The 19,099-nt window shown below is 38.2% G+C and overlaps 1 protein-coding gene and 1 long non-coding RNA gene across 2 annotated transcripts in view; both read right to left on the bottom strand.

The window, feature by feature from the left end:
* Positions 1-19,099, bottom strand: part of RUNX1T1 (RUNX1 partner transcriptional co-repressor 1) — a 108,282-nt gene that overhangs the window by 26,533 nt on the left and 62,650 nt on the right. The window lies entirely within an intron of this gene.
* LOC116530897 lies at positions 10,576-12,597 on the bottom strand. Its single transcript, XR_004260169.1, has 2 exons — positions 11,443-12,597; positions 10,576-11,138 (listed from the first exon to the last, which is right to left on the bottom strand). It is a non-coding gene; the product is annotated as an uncharacterized LOC116530897 (long non-coding RNA).

Below are 19,099 nucleotides of genomic sequence, written 5' to 3'. Positions count from 1 at the left end.
AAAAAGAAGAGGAGGAAAAAGACAAAAGAGCTTGATTGGGGAGTCAGTTTCCCTCAACAGCTTCCTTGACCCTTAGTGACTACAAGATGGACCTTAACATGTACGGGCCCCTACCTAACTCAAGTTTATAGAGTTAAGGAACAATATCTAAACATTAAACATATTTGAAGCCTGTTTTTCTATTTCAAATAGACCACACTAAAAAAAAAGGAACTATAAACTTGACGATAGGTTTCCTCCTCAATTTTAAGATTTAAGTTTGTATTTAAGATAATCTTTGTATTCCCATCTTCTTCTTTCCCAATTTTAGAAAGTTTTTGGTATATTCATAATTTTGATTTGAAAACATCTGAATATTGTCTTGGTCCACATTTGTAACATGATTCCCAACCAGAACATTAATATCATCATCCATAGCTAATTTTTTTTAATTCTTGAAATGTCAACAATAACTAGTGAACCAATGCATAGAAGACACCACTACTTCTAATAGGAATATTAACATTCTAGCCAGGATATATGTATATGTGCATATATTTAGGGTTTTGACATTAGCCAAATTTCTGCAATGGTTAGCTTCACTCTGATCAAATGGAGTTCCAGCCCAGAGGTCCTACAAACTGAGACAAAGTGGGACCATATGTAACTCATTCTGTGCTGTTCAGTGGAATCAATTCAGGATGGAGATGGATGGTGAAATAACCAGCCAGGCCTAATCCACATGCACATGAACAATCTCTAGAGCAGAGAGATTTAAGATAAATTCAGAAAATGTGTTTCAAGTATGCTGAGCCCTGTCACATTTGTTTTGGATTATTTTTTCTAAATTCTTGAAATATATATCTTCAAACTTTTATAGCAAACAGCACAAGCAAGCTAATTTAACCATAGAAGCATTTCACTCCATTTCAAATTACAGGACATGGTAACACCAGTATTAAGTTATAATATTTCTTATATAATTTTTTAAATTTATGGAAATTATATTGTCCTGATATGTAATTTCTATTTTTTAGTTGCAATAGGGGAATTCTGATGTATATTCAAAGACTGACACAAAAGTCAAAAGAAAAAGAAGAATCAACTTCTCCATCAGATCATGTAGCAAAGGTAAGTAAAATCAAAAAGGGCTGACTTTACCTTTACCTTAATGATCACATTACTTCTAAACAAGACCATCTTCCCTCTGGGTAACATTCTCTCACATGGCAAATATCCAACACATATGTACCAAAGATGGTTGATGCATGGAAAAAATGTGGCATATATAAATACTTTTCCTATATGATTTCAATATCCAGTTCAATGTCAGGGCCTTCTAGAAGTAGTATGTTTTCCATTTCCTTTTTTTTTTTTTTTAATAAAAAGAAAAGGCATGGCATAATCTGCCATGGCACTTACTTTACTCTTAGTTAGTTTAAATAGCAACAGATGTGTTTCTAAAGTACACACACAAAAAAAGGTATTCTGCATTTTCCTTGTTTACATACCATTCTACAGAGGACCAGTGTTTGGTAGGTGGTACAACTTTTTCTATCAATTTATCAGGTCAATTATCATAGAAGTCTCAGAGATGTTACAGATTGGGGGAAACTTCTTGGACAATTAGTAGTTATTCTGTGTTAGTCATATTTGAACAAGTGTTGGCTAAGCTAGACGGTATGTGCTGGAGACGGTAAGCTAAAGTGAAATGGAAGTCCTGTAACAGGAAATAGGAAAGAAGAAGGAAGCTAGAGAGGCATCAACCTGGTATAGAATTTTAATTTTTATTTCACTGGAAAAGATGGCAAATACAGTTCTGAAAATGATGCTATGTAGTGACTCCAATGTCTGGGTGTCAGATGTTGCAGGAGAATGTCCACGGACCAGGAAGATGGTGCTAGTTGCTTCTGCCCTCCATCCAGCTTCTACTCTTCCTTGATGATCACTGTGGTAATGCCCATTCCTGCTCAGAACCCATCCGCAATGCCCAAGAATGAGAGTCAAATGCTAACACGCTAAGCATCATGAAATGACACAGTGGGGTTATTTGGCATAAGAGAAAAACTTCCTGAGTGAAGGCAGACTGTTTTCAAATGTTGACTCTCTCAACAATTAGTAGTGAGTTCTCAGACAAGTTAGTTTTCCTGAGCCTCAGTCCCTTATAGGAAAAACGCAAAAATGATCCTCTATCCCTCATAGGAATGTGGTGAGATTAAATGAGATTGCACGTTTAAAACTCTAGCACTGTGCCTACTTATACTAAGTACCAACGGGTGTGAGCCTCATTCTCTTGTGCCTTCCGCTCCATGATCCATTCCTGGCTTTTCCCTCAAGCCTAGGTTCTATCAATACAGGCTACCTTGGGATTCCCTGGCTTTTCTGCCTTTCTTTCTCATGCTGCTGCCCTCCTCTAGAATGACCTGTCCCATCCTGCACATTCTTCACTGCTCACTATAGATCACACATCCTCTTTCAGCTTTCCTCAACTGCCCCAGGTAATTAGCCATATCACATTACCTCTGTCTTTCTTTTAGCATTTATCATGGCCCCCCTGTATGATGGTCACATGAATACATTATACACCCAAACATTCCAACCAATGTAGGCAATATTTTTTTAAAATTCCTTCTGAGGATACTTAATAAATAAATATTAAAAGAATAGTTACATTTCTAACTATTAGAAATCCATTCCTTATATCATTGCCAGTTCAATGATAACAAATTTCATGGTAAAAGACAAATATACACCATCAACAGTATACAAAGAGAGAGGATAGAACACAGGTAACATGAGGAGCTACTGGAGACCTGAAATTTGGTTCAACTTTGCAACTAACTTATATAGATGACTTGTCACCTCATGTCTTATCATAGGTGCTGTGATCTGAATGTTGCCCAAAATCCATGTGTTGAAACTTAATCACGAATGTGATAGTATTAAGAAGTGGCGCCTTTGGGAGGCAATCAGGCCATTAGGGCTTTCCATCATGGATGGGACTGGTCCCTTATAAAAGGGCTGGAGAGAACAAGGGAGGCCACTTTTGCCCTTCCATCTTTTCTGACATGTGAAGAGGCAGAATTCTGGCAAGAAGCTGCCATCTTGAAAGTAGAGACCAGTCCCTCACCAGACACTCAACCTGTCAGTACCTTGATTTTGCATTTCCCAGCCTCCAGATGTATGAGAAATAAATTTCTCTTGTTTAAACTACCCACTCTAAAGTGCTGATATTGTAGTAGCACAAACAGACTAAGACTATAGATATTTTATGAATAGCATTTTTTGCTGAAACAAATAGGATCTTATTTATTCTCTGATCTAAAACCTTTGGGAGAGTCCTATTGTCCATAGAATAAAATGCAAGCTATTGAGCTTAGTCCATGTTGCAGATACTATTCTTACTCAACAACCCTCGTTGCTTTCTTCCTTGCTGTAGAGCCCTGACTTTGTTTGGGCACTCACCCTCTTCCCACAACTGTTGAGGGCAATCCTCCTTGTTTTACATTAGTCAGATTATCACAGTTTCTTTTTTTAGTAGCAGGCTTCAGAGGTGAGTGTTGTGATTCAATTCTGGACAATGGGCCATGAATGGAGGTCTACTGAAGAGGTTGTGAGAAAGACATTCTCACTTTCTAAACAGGGACCCAGGGAGCAAATAGTCCCTTCTCTTCTAATAGGCACTGTTGTATCTATAAGTGATTACTTCCCTTCACTTTTTTGAATTCCACTTTTCTTATCTATAAATTAAGCATGTTGGATTTGCATGCTTCCTAAAGATCTTTTGCGAATGCTAATATTCACTGGTTTCTTTCTATAGATACAACTTATGATCATTACAAGCATAAAGATTACTACCCTGAAAACATATATTTGATAATAAAGTGACCACAAATACAATTAATTTGAAAGTAGTGATTATAACTAGCCTTCTGTTCACATAAATTTCCATGTCCACAAAAATGTCTGAATATCAATTTTTCTCCCATAAACATTAAAATTAATGTCCACCTCCTCTTTTCAAACACATTTTCAATCCTCATTACTAAATCCTCATCAATGATTTAGTTACAAAAACAATCCTAAAGCCCAATTCTCCCTTTTTAGTTGCCACCAAGACAATCACTAGGATTTTCTTTCATAGCCCAGGATCTTAAAAGAGAAACTATAATCACTTTCTCTGGTTCCTCATTTCCCACCCCATTTTCCATGCAGTAAGATCAGAAATCTATGACACTATATGCCTAAACATTTCTCTCCCTGTGCTAGAAACCGCCATTCCCTCTAATCTTGTAACTACATTGGGAATTACCATGTTCTTTCATGAACTTGCACCCAAGACACCAACAGGCCTAGGCATAGCACCTAGCCCAAGACAGGCAATATCAGTCCTTCTCCAAGATCTTTATATTTAGAGTTGAGTAAGGAAAACAGTCCCTCTCCAGAGGTAGATAACTGTGCCATCCACTGCCCTCCACATCTAGAAAGCAGAACTGCAGTACAAAAGCCCACAACTAATAAGCAGAAAGAAGCAAAGAGAAGTAATGAGATTGTCATGGCAGTGGTAAATAAAGTCCCTCTTTTTACTGAATACTAGGGACTTGTCATATCTGTACAGTTCCTACAATTTGGGTCTTCCAAACCTTCTACAGATTCCTAGTCAATCAATCCCTTCTTTACCTAAAACCTAGATGGAGTTGATTTTCACCTAAACCAAGGAATGCTGATAATTAACCCTGGGATGTAAGGTGAAATGTGGTAGCTCATGCCTGTAATTTCAGCATTTGGGGAGGTTGAGGTGGGTGGATCAATTGGGTATAGGAGTTCAAGACAAGCCTGGCTAACATGGCGAAGCCCTGTCTCTACAAAAAATACAAAAATTAGCCAGGTGTGGTGGCACATGTCTATAGCTCCTGCTATTCAGGAGCCTGATGCAGGAAAATCTCTTGGGCCTGGGAGGCGGAGGCTACAGTGAGCCAAGATCCTGCTACTGCACTCCAGCCCATGTAACAGAGTGGGACCCCATCTCAAAAAAAAAAAAAAAAAAAAAGCTACCCTGGCATGTAGCATCAAGTTATCCTCCTAAACTCCACTGAAACTCTTCTCAATTGTCACTTTATTATTAGTCCAAGAAACATGTACACTACTTTATCTGTCACCTGGCATCTCTGTAACATCTGACACTTCATCACTCTCTCCTTGAACTATTTGCATCCCCACAATTCCATGAGTCTAATACTGTCTTTTTCTGGCCTTCCTCACTTCCTCTTCTGTCTCTTAAGGGCTCCTCTCTTTCCTGCTCTGTGACAACTACTGACATTTTCCCCTAAAGTTCCTTCTTCGGCCCTTTTCAAATCTTTATATTCTTCCTTAGTGGTTTCATTTGTGTTATCATTGGGCTTCAGAAACAGGACTAGAATTTGTCATCCCCTATGTAAAATTGGCCATGTTTTATAACCCTTGTATTGTGGGAATAAACTCAGATAATGTGTATTGCATTCTTGATCAAATGCCTGACACATGGTAAGCACTCTGGAAAGGATGACTTTATTCACTCCGTGGCCAGTATGAAAATAACTCTAGTCAACATCCTTCCAAATTCTAGACCCAAACTTCCAGAGGGCTACTCATTTCTACAACCTGAATCATCTACCATCTCTTGCCTGACCTATTCAACAAGTCACTGAATGACCGAATGAGCTTCCAACCATCTCTGATGCATTCTCCAAACCATATCCAGTTATTTTTCTATGTATGCCAATGGTGTGACCAGAGATCCTGACTCTCTCCTCTTGTAATCTTCAAATATCTCTTATAACTTTAGAGGATAAAGTCTGTGTTCCTTAACAGGACATAGAAAGACCTTTGTGACCCATCTGGCTCCTGCGAATGCTCCAGACACATCTTCATTTCTGTCATCCAACCCGTCCCCACCTCTGACCTCCATACTAGATAGCTGCAGTTCTCCAAATGCCCCCGGTCACTCCAGCTTTCATACTCACTGCATCCCTTTCTTTGAATACTCTTTACCTCACCACTGCCTGATTAAGTCCATTATTCCTTTAAAATTCCCTTCAGGTGTCACTTCAACTAGAAACCTTTGCCGACAACCTTTCTATCCCCAGCTGGCTGGGTTTGTCCCAGGTTCTCATATTACATGTCTAGATCCCTCTTGCAGCACTGACCACACAGTACTTAGGCCACAATTTACTTAAGAGCAATGATGACATTTTATTTGTTTTTATAGTCTCAGCACTTAGCACAGTGTCTGACACACAGCTTTAACTCAAGATGAAATCATATATGTATCCTCTTTTTTCCTCCCATCATCCAAAAAGAATTCCAAAATAATTTTTACATTCTAGAAAAATTAATCGCTAAAGATAAATCTAGAAAAATACTACAAATTATTCAATTCATCAGTTTTCTAATACTTCTTAGTAATCACAACATATTTCCTAAGGCTTTTTAGTATATATTTAAAAAAAAGGGCTTATAAGGCAATTTATACACATATGATCTATAGTCTCTAAAAACTGTTTTACACCAGTAGTGTCAGTGTAGTCATATATGCACACATTCAAAACAAAGAGAAAAGCATATTGTAAACCAAAAACATACTTTTTTGCACATTCTACAAGTTTTCTGTCACTTTGCCTATGGATGGCAGGATTACCGATTATTTTTATTTTCTTCTTGTTGTTTTCCTCCATTCTATAATGGGCAAATTTTATCTTTTACACGCCAAATAAACCAGTAAACACCAATAAACAACAACAACAACAAAAACTCTTATTAGGATAAATCACCTAAAATCAGGGTTAGGCATTGTGCCGAATGTGGGACATGCTTTATCTCACTTTAAATCTCTTATGAAAAGGTACTATAAATTTGCTCACTTTATAAAAAAAGGAACTGAGGCCCAGAGGGATTGAAAAATTTGCCCAAGGTTATAAGTCAGGTCTTAATCCAGCCTTCTTAGAGTCCATTATCATCTAAAACTATTGTCATTTTATTAATGATCTGGAAAACTGGGATATGAACTGCACTTAGTAAATGTTAAATCTGGAGCTAACATTACATTAAAACTGAATCTTCCAATAAAGTAGCCACTAGCCACATGTGACTATTTAAATTTTAATTAAGATTAAATAAAATTTAAAATTTAGTTTCTCAGTCACACTAGCTGCATATTCATTACATGTGCCTGATGGTACTATGTTAGAAAGCTCAGTTATAAAACACTTCTGTCATCACAAAAGGACAATGCCATCCTGGAATAATGACTCTGAAATGTTATCCTAGAAATAATAGCTCTGGGGAAGGAGTCCATGGAGATGACAAGGCAGCCGGAAGGGGTGGGAGCAGGACCACCTGGGGCCTCATCCTAAACACCTTGCATGCCATTCACATCTTTTCACCTGCTTTATATGCTAGATTTCTGCATTTGATGTTGAGATAGGAAAAACAAAAGTTTGAATCCCAAAGATATGTAAGCTACGAGCTCTGAAGAAGTGAGTCACCAGGCATTCTCAGTCCAAGTGATCAGTAAACGTCAAGGTGACCATGCCAGTGAGGACAAGAACATGGGCTCAGTCCTGGGATAAGCCAATCAGCAGTTGGTCCAGAATCAGAGACGACAGACTGAAGCACAACCCTATGTCTTTAATGGGTGTGAACTTGGATTAAGAGAGAAGCCAGGCAAGAGAATAAGATAAATCTATGCCAATCTATCACTGTTTCTGAAAAACTAATTTCAAAAAAATGTTTGGCTCATTTCCATACCGGGACAACATGAATTCCCCTTCCCTTCCTCTACAGCACTTAATTCAGCTAGCTATGCAAGGCACATTTATCTTATCTTTGAATGTCTCCCCATCCAGAATGTCAGCTTCATAAATAGAGATTTTTCTGTTTTGTTAGCTCCACCTTCTGTAGCATTTAGAAAAGTACCTGAAATACTAGGCATTGTATGTATGTATGGATGGATGGATGGATGGATGATGGATGGATAGGTGGGTGGGTGGGTGGATGGATGGATGGATGGATGAATGGATGGATGGATGGAATAAGTGGAGAGGAGGAAAGGAGGGAGGGAGGGAGGGAGGAAGGTAGGAAGGGAGGGAGGAAGGGAGGGGAGAGGAAGGGAGGGAGGAAGGAAGAAAGGTTAGTTTCTGCCAAAACAGCTAGAGACATGTTAATAATTCTTTAGTTACCTAAAGTGTGGCAAAAGAGAATAAGGCAAATAGGATACATGGTGAAGGCATATACCCATTCAAATGGAGGTAAAATACTGAGAAGCAGAAGCAGGACCTAGTCTAAACCAATTTGCTCATTTTTAGAAAGAAATGACCTGTAAACCACCAAGAAAACAGAAAGCACTGTAAACATTAACAAATAAGCCAGCATGGTGGCTCACACCTGTGATCCCAGCACTTAGGGAAGCCAAGGTGGGACAATCACTTGAGACTAAGAGCTAGAGACCAGCCTGGGCAACATAGTAAGTCCCTTTCTCTACAAAAAAAAAAAAAAAAAAAAAAAAAAAATTAGGTCCAGGCATGGTGGCTCACACCTATAATCCCAGCACTTTGGGAAGCCGAGGCAGGTGGATTGCTTGACCCAGGAGTTTGAGACCAGCCTGGGCAACACGGCAAAATCTTGTCTCTACAAAAAATACAAAAATTAGCCAGTCTTATAACCTAGTCTGAAAACAAATAAATAGATAAAATTTTTAAAATGAAATTGTAAAAATTTAAGAAATAGTTTGCTGGGTATGGTGGCATGTGCCTGTAATTTCAGCTACTCAAAAGGATCACTTGAGCCCAGGAGTTCAAGGCTGTAGTGAGCTACAACTGTGCCACCGCACCTTTGCCCTGGGTGACAGGTGACAGAGTGAGGCCCTATCTCTCTCTAAAGAAAAAAAAAAAAAAAGAAAAACCAAACAAAAAAACAGACAACAAAAATTAACAGGTACAAGTACCCAAATAATGGTTCTGGATAGAAAAATCATACTCATTTCATGAAGTAAGGAAAGAATTGCTGTCATAGGAATACTGGTGGACACCAGGCATTACTTGTACGTCTAAGTCCTTCACAGAAACGTCATCCCTTCCACAGCTGTTATCACCTTTATTCCAGTGACTGCTGTTTCTTGTTCCAATCACCACTTCCTGGAGGTGCGTAAGGTACCAAGTGGGTATCAAGCAGCAGCCTGGGATCTAACTACTTCACTTAAAATAGGGTAGTTCTGGGTTAATCTGACTTACACTCTGGTATTTTAAGATCTCATTTAAAAATAAGGGTCCTTAAGAAAAGTTTAAAGTCCCTGGCACAGACAAATAGCAAATGTCTACTTAAAGATAACAATACTTAGGAAGAAAAACTAAATTGCCAAAATAACAGAAGTCATTCCTGCTTATCCAAAGAGAAGAGAAAGATGCATGTTATCACAAGGGCCCCAAAACTGAACACAAGAATGTATCTTAACACCCTGATGCCAAACTGTAGTTCATTCTGGAAAGTAAAAAATAAAAAAAACAAAAAAACAAAAAAACAAAAAAAAAAAAAACAAAAATAAGTTATTAGTGATCCAAACTTTTTATCATCTTGAAGAACTGACAATTATTATTCTAACAACATTTGTCTTATCTGCCAAGGTTAAAGAAGGTTATAGAGAAGGCTCAGAGAGCTGCTACAGAAAAATAGTAGCACAGACACCCAGTAGAGTCAGTTAACGACAGTAGTTAGGAAATCAAGACAGACTATCAGGAAGGTGCCCAGAGTATGTACCTGTGGTTAAATCATGGACAAGCAAACAGCAGGAGTATAAATGAATACTTCTGGAATTTAACTGAATGTACTCTAGGAAGAAAAAGTACTGTTAGTTTAGGCTTTACATTATAGGCAATAAAAAAGCACTAAGATTTTAGGTAGCCAAATGGCATGCTCATTTCTATAGTGTGAGTACATCTGGAGCAGAGCATGAATAGGATAAAAGTGGTAACAGGCCAGGAGTACTGGATAGCAACAGTCTAGGCAAGATATAAAACAGGAATCCAGTATGGAAATGGCTGTAAGAATGGAGAAAGGGGGAAAATTCAGGAGATATCTGTAAGTATTGCTCAAGTTCACAGAGCTCAGTAACAAGTAAGATGCCCTTGAATAAGCAGAAACTGAGAAGTGCATGGTGATGTCAAAAACCAGAGCCAAAATCCAGCAGGAAGAGGTATTTGGAAAAAGGGCAGAATAAGTTCAATTTTGTCAACGATACTGTGCTGTTCATGTATAAAATATCCCAAATAACTTCCTCTCCCACACTTGCCACTATCAAATTATTCTATCTCCTCCATTTCCATGTGCTTCTCCATTTCCACTGCCACCACCAGCATACAAGTCACCACCATCTTCCACTTGGACTTCATAACCTTTCGCCCCACACTGCAATGTTTTCATGAAAGAACAGATGAAGACTTCTTGTATAACCAAATGTTTCACTCATTTTTTAAAAAAAGCATTCATTCGAAATTATTTATTGAGCTACATACAATGCACTAGGTACTGTTAGACACTACGGACAGGTCAGTGAACAAAAATTTAAAAAAATCACTACACTCAAGAACTTTACATTCTAATGATCCAATCGAGTCATCCCCTTATTTAAAAGTGTTACAGTGGTTTATCGTAACTCTTAGAACAAAATCCAAAACCCTTCAAATGACCAACAACCTAGACAGATTTAGTCTGGGCCTCTCTGATCTCATCTCATGCCTCATTGGTTTAATCAGCTGCAAACTTCATTTCACCTCAGGGCCTTTCCCTCTTCCTAGAAAATCCATCTCAGATCAAATTCACTTACTCAAGGAAGGCGTCCTTGATCTCTCCTCTATCCTATCCACTGTATTATAAGCAATATTGTACCATCTAATCTGTCTTTATAGAGCTTACCACAACTGCTATATATAATTGTATAGTTATTTGTCTAACATCTCCTGCCAGAGAGTCAAGTCCTGCAAGGACATGGGGGCATATCAATTCCTATCATATCAACTCAGTCCCAGAACTTATCACATTGCCAAGTACTTAGTATGAGTAAACAGTGGATAAATAAGAAATTTTCTATCTAAAAAACATAGATTTGAAGGTACAGCAAAACAACTGGGCTCCTTATTCTCTTTTTTTTTTTTTTTTTGAGATGGAATTTTGCTTGTTACCCAGGCTGGAGGGCAGTGGCACGATCTTGGCTCACTGCAACCTCTGCCTCCCAGGTTCAAGCAATTCTCCTGCCTCAGCCTCCCGAGTGGCTGGGACTACAGGTATGCACCACCATGCCCAGCTCTAATTTTTTTGTATTTTTAGTAGAGACAGGGTTTCACCATGTTGACCAGGATGCTCTCTCTCTCTTGGCTTTGTGATCCACCCGCCTCGGCCTCCCAAAGTGCTGGGATTATAGGCGTGAGCCACTACACCTAGCCTCCTTATTCTCTTTAGAAGGAATTCCAAAGTTTCTTCAGTGATAGAAATAACATAATTGATGATAATAATGAAATCACTTTCTCATATTTCAACCTCATTCCCACTGCAATGGGGCTTCTATCACCACTGTTCCACCTAAACCACCCCAGCAAAAAGACCGACTCTTTCGTGGTTAACCCAAAAGATATCTTTCAGTCTTTACCTTACCTGTCCTCTGGGCACCCTTTGAATTCTCTTGGACCCTGACACTTCCTTACCTCTTCATCTTCTGAACTGGCTTCAACCAGTCTGGCCTCTGACACAGGCCTTCCCATCTCATGCAACAAATTCTGCCAGGTGTCTGTATCTCCAAGGAAGAATACTTTCCTGAGGGCCAGACCAAGTGGTCTCACTGCTTTCTTAACATTTCTGGCTGGATATCCCATTAATAGCTACATGTAGAACCAAACCTAACATAGCCCTTTGGAAATGCGTGGCTCCTCCTGTATTTCAATCTCTGAGCATGGCAATATTTTCCACTGAGCTGACCAAGCCAAAATACCACAATCATCCTTAGACTTCTCTCTGGCCACAATGCATCCTAATATCCTGTCAACTTCACTTCTAAATAACCTTTGAGATCCACCCCCAGTTCACTTCTGACCTGGCCTTCAGAACGTATGCAGCCTCTGACTGTTTTCTCTCCTTCCAGTACGTCTCTGCTCAAATCCTCTCTTCATTGCTTTCGGTGCAATAATTCTAAAATGTGAATCTGAAAAAATTTACTTTTAATCCTTCGCAATTATAAAAGTTTGTCGAGATAAAGGATGGTGGTCCTTATCTTTTTAATGCTGTATCTCCAGTGTCTAAACATCTTACACACAGTAGGTCCTTAGTTTTTTGTACTAAACCATCTAAAAAAGTTAACATTGTCAGGTGTCCATTCAACCCCTATTGTGTATATACTCAACATCATTACAAACAAAATACCAATAGAATTTTTTCTAGAATTTTACATATTTTTTAAAAGTTATTCTGAAATAAAAATAAAAATAGCCAGGAAAAACTTTGAAAGTGTGACAAGATTTAATCTAATGTATGTATGTATGTATGTATGTATGCATGTGTGTTTATTTGTTTGAGACAGGTCTTGCTCTATTGCTTGGGCAGGAGTATAGTGGTGTGAACATGAACACAGCTCACTATAGCCTTGACCTCATGGGCTCAAGCGACCCTGTTTCCTTAGCCTCTGGAGTAACTGGGACTACAGGCATGTACCACCATACCAGGCTAATTTAAACTTTTTTTTGTAGAGGTTGAGTCTCATTATGTTGCCCAGGCTGCTCTTGAACTCCTGATCTCAAGCAATCCTCCTGCCTTGGCCTCCCAAAATGTTGGGATTACAGGCATAAACTACAGTGCCAAGCAGCCCAATGTTTATTTAAATGCATGACAAGGCTGAGCGCAGTGGCTTACACCTGTAATCCCAGCACTTTGGGAGACTGAGGCGGGTGGATCATTGGAGCCCAGGAGTTCCAGAACAGCCTGGCCAACAGAATGATACCCCATTTCTACTAAAAATACAAAATAATTAGCCAGGCTCAGGGGCTCATGCCTGTAATCCCAGCTACTTGGGAGGCTGAGGAATAAGAATCTTTTGAACCTGGGAGGTAGAGGTTGCAGCGAGCCAAGATTCCACCACTGCACTCCAGCCTGGGCAGCAGAGAGAGATTCCCATCTCAGAAAAAAAAAAAAAAAAGTATGACAAAACTATAATAATTTGAACAGTGAGCTGCTAGTACATGAATAGATGGCCAAGGTAGCAGAAAAAAAAAAATACTAAGTTCAGAAATGGATATACATTTATCTAAGAATTTAGCATACAAGAATTTCTTACAGTAGTGAGAAAAAGTAATTCAATAATTCAGTAATTCCCAAGCAACTACTAGTCAACAGACAGAGTGAGACCCTGTCTCTAAAAAATGAAATAGCTCTATCAAGTCAAAAAGTTCAACAGCCTAACAGAACAAAAATTGTAAAAGAGTACAAACAGAAAATGTACAAAATAAACATCATCAATATTTATATCATTAAATTAATCATTAATATTTATTTTGCATATTTTCTGTTTGTACTCTTTTACAACATAAGGCAACAAACATAAGGAATCCAAGTATCCATCAACAAAGGACTAGATAAAGAAAATGGCATATATATATATATACCATGGAATACTACCCAGTCATAAAAAAGAATGAAATCATGTATTTTGCAGCAACCTGGATGGAACTGGAGGGAAAGTTTAACCTCACTAGTATTTTTTTTTAATTAAAACAAGATCATCTTTTTCATCCAACAAAATGTCACTTTTTTAATGATAACATGGCATTAGAGTACAAATTGGAACTTTAATATGCTTTTCTAAAATAATAGTTTTTCTGTAGGACAATTAGGCAATATGTATCAATTGCCTCTAAATTATACATATCCTTGAATACACCAATTTCATTCTTTTAAAATTACTGCAGATAAATAATAGCAAGTGTACAAAGGCATTCATAATGAGGAAATTGGAAACAGCCTAACTATTCAACAAGAGGCATTTGGCAATTCAAATTCTAATATAACCACAGTGAAATATAATGATGTGTAATATGTACTTGGAAAGATCGTTAAAATATATTACAACTACATGGGGAGAAAGTTACAAAGCAGTATGTTTTACAAGGTCCTGTTTTTTAAGATAACTATTTTAAGACAATTAGATAGATGGATGTGTATGTGTTTTTGTGCGTAAAAAGACTAGAGGGGTATGTATAATAATGATCTCTATTAGAATACTGAGTACCTATTTCTTAAATTCATGATTCACAATAGGGCAGAACTTTGAAATATATTGACAGGCCGGGCACAGTGGCTCATGCCTGAAATCCCAGCTCTTTGGGATGCTGAGGCAGGTGGATCACTTGAGACCAGGAGTTCCAGACTAGCCTAGCCAACGTGGCAAAACCCTGTCTCAGAATCCCAAGTAGCTGGGACTATAAACGTGAGCCACCATGCCAGGCTAAATACAAAAGTTATAATTTTTTAAAATTTGGAACTCTATCAAGGCGATTCAGCTTTGGATTGAAGGAGTAAAAAGCAGGAAGATTCAAGACAACCAAAAGAGAAGAGAAGGGATTCAAGAGGCAGGGTTACCTAAAGAGGCTGTGGCACATGAAAGCCCATGAACACACATGAGTAGAAAAAGTGCCTTATTCACCTTTGTATCCCATTCATACAACAGTGCCTAGCATCAATGTTTATTGAACAAAATAATGAATGTTATTTTAGTAAGAAGAAGGTTCACAAACAACAGCTGATTGAAAGGAAAAGACCTAGAAATCACCTTGGGAAAAAATCCAAAAGCATACTAGAGTACCATAAAAATACAATCTCCAAATAAATGATCAGATTATTTATAAAGCATTCACTGAGTGTCACGTGACAAAATGGAACCCACCCCATAAAGCAGTTTCACTAAAAGTTGAGGCCTCTGTAAGGGCTCCCAAAGACAAATCTCAACAGTCTGTGACTTATATTAGCAATTTTTTTACATATAATTATATTTACACATAAATTGAGAAGATACGTATTTAAATGGAGATTTCCTTATCAAAAAGATACCCACACTCATGTTTATTACAGCACTATTCACAACAGCAACATAATGAATCAAACTAAGTGTCCATCAACAGAGGACCAGATAAAGAAAATGGCATACACACACACACACACACACACACACACACACACACACACATATATATATATATATATATATATATATATATATATATATATAGTACTATCCAGCCATAAAAAAGAATCAAATCATGTATTTTGCAGCAACCTCGATGCAACTGGAGGTTATTATCCTAAGTGAAATAACTCAGAAAGAGAAAGTCAAATACTGTATGTTCTCACTTTCAAGCGGGAGCTAAACAATGGGTACACATAGACATAACGAATGGGATAGACCAGGAAAGGTGACTCATGCCCTGTAATCCCAGCACTTTGGGAAGCTAAAGCAGGTGGATCACCTGAGGCCAGGAGCTCGAGACCAGTCTGGTCAACGTGGTGAAACTCTTTCTCTACTAAAAGTATAAAAAGTAGCTGGGTGTGGTGGCGGAAAACTATAATCCCAGCTACTCACAAAGCTGAAGCAGGAGAATTGCTTGAATCTGGGAGACGGAGGTTGCAGTGAGCTAAGATGACGCCATTACAATCCAGCCTGGGTGACAAGAGTGAAACTCTGTTTGAAAGAAAAAAAAAAGGAACGGGATAATAGACTCCAAAAAGTGGGAGGGGAGAAAGGGTGAGGGTTGAAAATAATCTTTTGTGTATAATGATCACTATTGGGGTGAATGGGTAAACTAAAAGCCCAGACTTTACCACCACACAATTTATGCATGTAAGAAATGCATCTTTACTTGTACATCCTAAATATATAAAAACACTTTAAAGATTTCCTCTTTGCTTACTATGGTCAATATAAAGGGAGATCAACTCCATTTTCACCTTCCATATTTCAAAAGCAAGCATACCTTTTAATACAAAGAAAACCACAGGGGAACCTAGAACCATAAAGTTCTGGCTAGCTACAATTTGAATGACACATTTTTACAATTCAGACACCACCTTAAGCTCCAGGGAAGTGTCTCAAGTGAACACATACATAAATTTAACATTAATATGTTCTTAATGTAGTCTCACCTCTATTTATACTATAAATGTGGGTATATATGTTATTAAATTGACAGTCTAAATTCCCATCCATTTACCAGGAATCATTTATATTTCATATAGCACTAGAGATGTCTTCTCTGAGCTTATGAAGAATTATAATGGGGGTTATCAAACCAAACATTGATGGACAACTGCAAAGAGCATTCCACATATAAATGAAAAATGTTGCTTGCTAAAGATCTATAAGGTTGTTTTCAAAAACACAATCTTCTTGATACTGTTTGTCAGATAAATTAATTATGAAAGTAATAAATGTCTAAATATAAAAGAAACTGCTTTCAATTTTTTAAGATCATTGTGCTATTAACTTGTTACTAACAAAAACTCAAGTTAAGATATATCCAAAACCATTCCTATGATAATATCACTAGTACCTCCCTAAAAGGCAAAGGGATAGAATTCTTGGAATGTGATCAACACATTCATAGAAGACCACTGTGATGGTCAATGTCACCACTCCTTGAGTGACAGCAAGAAAAACCGTTGGGAACTTCTGTTTTGAGGGATCAACACAGTATCTTTGAATACCTTTCCTTTTCAGGAGAACTTGCCAGGATGCCTCAAGAAGGGTTCTGAAGCCTAATAAACCATTATACAAATTCTAGTTTTTATCTCCCTTTTTCTAAAGAACAATAACTTACTTGTACAAGTTTCGGCCTCAAGAAAACGCTAGATATTGCCCTGGAAAATTATGCTTTAGGTCAACTTATCTGAGCTGACTCTAGACAAAATACGAGGTCGGCATAGTTAACCTTCAGTGTTTTCTTGTTCTCCTTTGTTTAGCTTCCGTTCAGTACCTCCCTCTATTCCTCTGATCTCCAAGAAATCTGGAAAAACTTATACTGTTCCCTAGCTAAAGATGCCAAAAAGTGACAGCCATCTAGGCCCAATGTCATGAGCTTCATATCTGTCCCAAATGTCTACTTTTGGGACTAAAGTTCCAATAGTCATTTCAACTAATTCATATAATGGTGATAAACTAATGATGGCAATTTCATATACATATAGACACCCTCTTCTCAAGACATAAAAATTGATGATCTTCAACTGGGCTGGGAAAATAGGCTACTGGATCAGAATCACATGAGAAATTCTGAAATAAACTTTCTTATCAATACACAAATTTATAACCCCATGTCCTGTGGATGACCAATGCCTTGAGAAGCCACAGATGCTGATGTTGGGAGGGAGGGAGGGCAGAGAGAAACATCATCCAACTGAGCAAAAGAAATGCACATGGGCCTTGTTTTTTCCTCTGCTCATAAATACATGGTAGGTGTTCAGTAACTGCTATGTTTCCAGTCAATATTTTTTTTAAAAAATACATTAAAAAGTCATCAGGTGTGGTGACCCACGTCTATAATTCCAGCACTTTGGGAGGCTGAGGCAGGCAGATCACTTGAGGCCAGGAGTTCAACACCAACCTGGCCAACATGATGAAACCCCGTCTCTACAAAAAATGCAAAAATGAGCCAGTCATGGTGGCATGCATCTGTAGTCCCAGCTACTCAGGTGGCTGAGGTGGGACGATTGCTTGAGACTGGGAGGTCAAGGCTGCAGTGAGCCATAATCACACCATTGCACTCCAGCCTGGGTGACAGAAAGATAACTCATCTCAAAAAAAAAAAAAAAAAAAAAAAAAAAAAGTCATCTGCGTTAAAGCAGAGGAGTATAATCTGTTACAGGTCTTATATGGGGCTTTCAGGAACCAAGGAAAGACCAGTAGGGAAGACATAAGAATACCACAAACAGCTCCAGGCAGTTACCTACTCACATACAATCCAATACTTGTGGAATGTCCATTTATGAAAACAGTAAATATTTTTTAAGGCTTACTATTTCCCTTCTCCCCTCTACAAATGGTAAGCTCATTTTCACCTTTATCTTTCAACATCAATGTCACCTTCTCATGGAATCACTCCTCTCCTGACCATCCTATCTCATGCAGAATTTTCACCCCTTTGTTTCCTTCCCAATACTTACAAAACTCAAACTCAAAATTCTTTTTTTTTTTTTTCTTTAAGACAGGGTCTCACTCTGTTGTACAGGCCAGAGGGCAGTGGCACAATCTCGGCTCACTGCAGTCTCAACCTCAACCTCTCAGATGCAAGCAACCGCAACTTCAACCTCCCAGGTGCAAGCAATCCTCCCAACTCACCCTCCCAAGTAGCTGGGACTACAGGCATGTCCCACCATGCCCAGCTAATTGAAATTATTTTATATCCTTTTATTTGGAGTTTAATCTCTCTCCCAGAGCACTGTTATATCCCAATGCTAGTACAGTGTCTGGCTAGGTATAAAAAAAAAAAAAAAAAAACTGTCAAAACAAATGAAGGCAGGATTCTAACTTTTAAAAAGGCAACAGTGGAGAGTAAATTTTATTATAAACTCAGTAAGAAAAAAAACAAGGAAATATCATTTAAAAAAACAGAAACACAAAGGGAAGGTTCATGAACTCAAACACAAAGCTATGAGTTCATGTTAGGTCAAGGTTAGATGTGTGGTGGGATAAAGCAAAGAGGAAAAGCCAAACAAGACACAGGAAATGAAGAACTAAGGCTTTCAGGAATTAAATGAGCCAAGCATGTCCAACATGGTACAGCCCCAGACAAGGTGATGCAAGAAAGTCATCCAATAAAAAAACTAGGTTGCATTAACCTCAAAGACATCACTTGTCTCATCTCAATGTTCTAACCAAACTCTGCTACTCTTCTCTGCAGATAACCTCATGGTCTACTTAACAGAGCAAACTGAGGTCATGAGACCTAAGTCTCTGTAAACTTCACCCTCAAAACTCCTTTGTATCTGCACCAAGGCCCATAGGTTCAGAAGAGGCACCCTTCTGCCTCTAGGGGTTTCACTCTCGCAGGAATTCCTCTTC

This window comes from Sapajus apella, unplaced genomic scaffold (genome assembly GCF_009761245.1).
Source record: "Sapajus apella isolate SASKATOON/1434 unplaced genomic scaffold, GSC_monkey_1.0 scaffold3, whole genome shotgun sequence".
NCBI lineage: Eukaryota > Metazoa > Chordata > Mammalia > Primates > Cebidae > Sapajus > Sapajus apella.
This window is presented reverse-complemented; position numbering and strand designations above follow the sequence as displayed.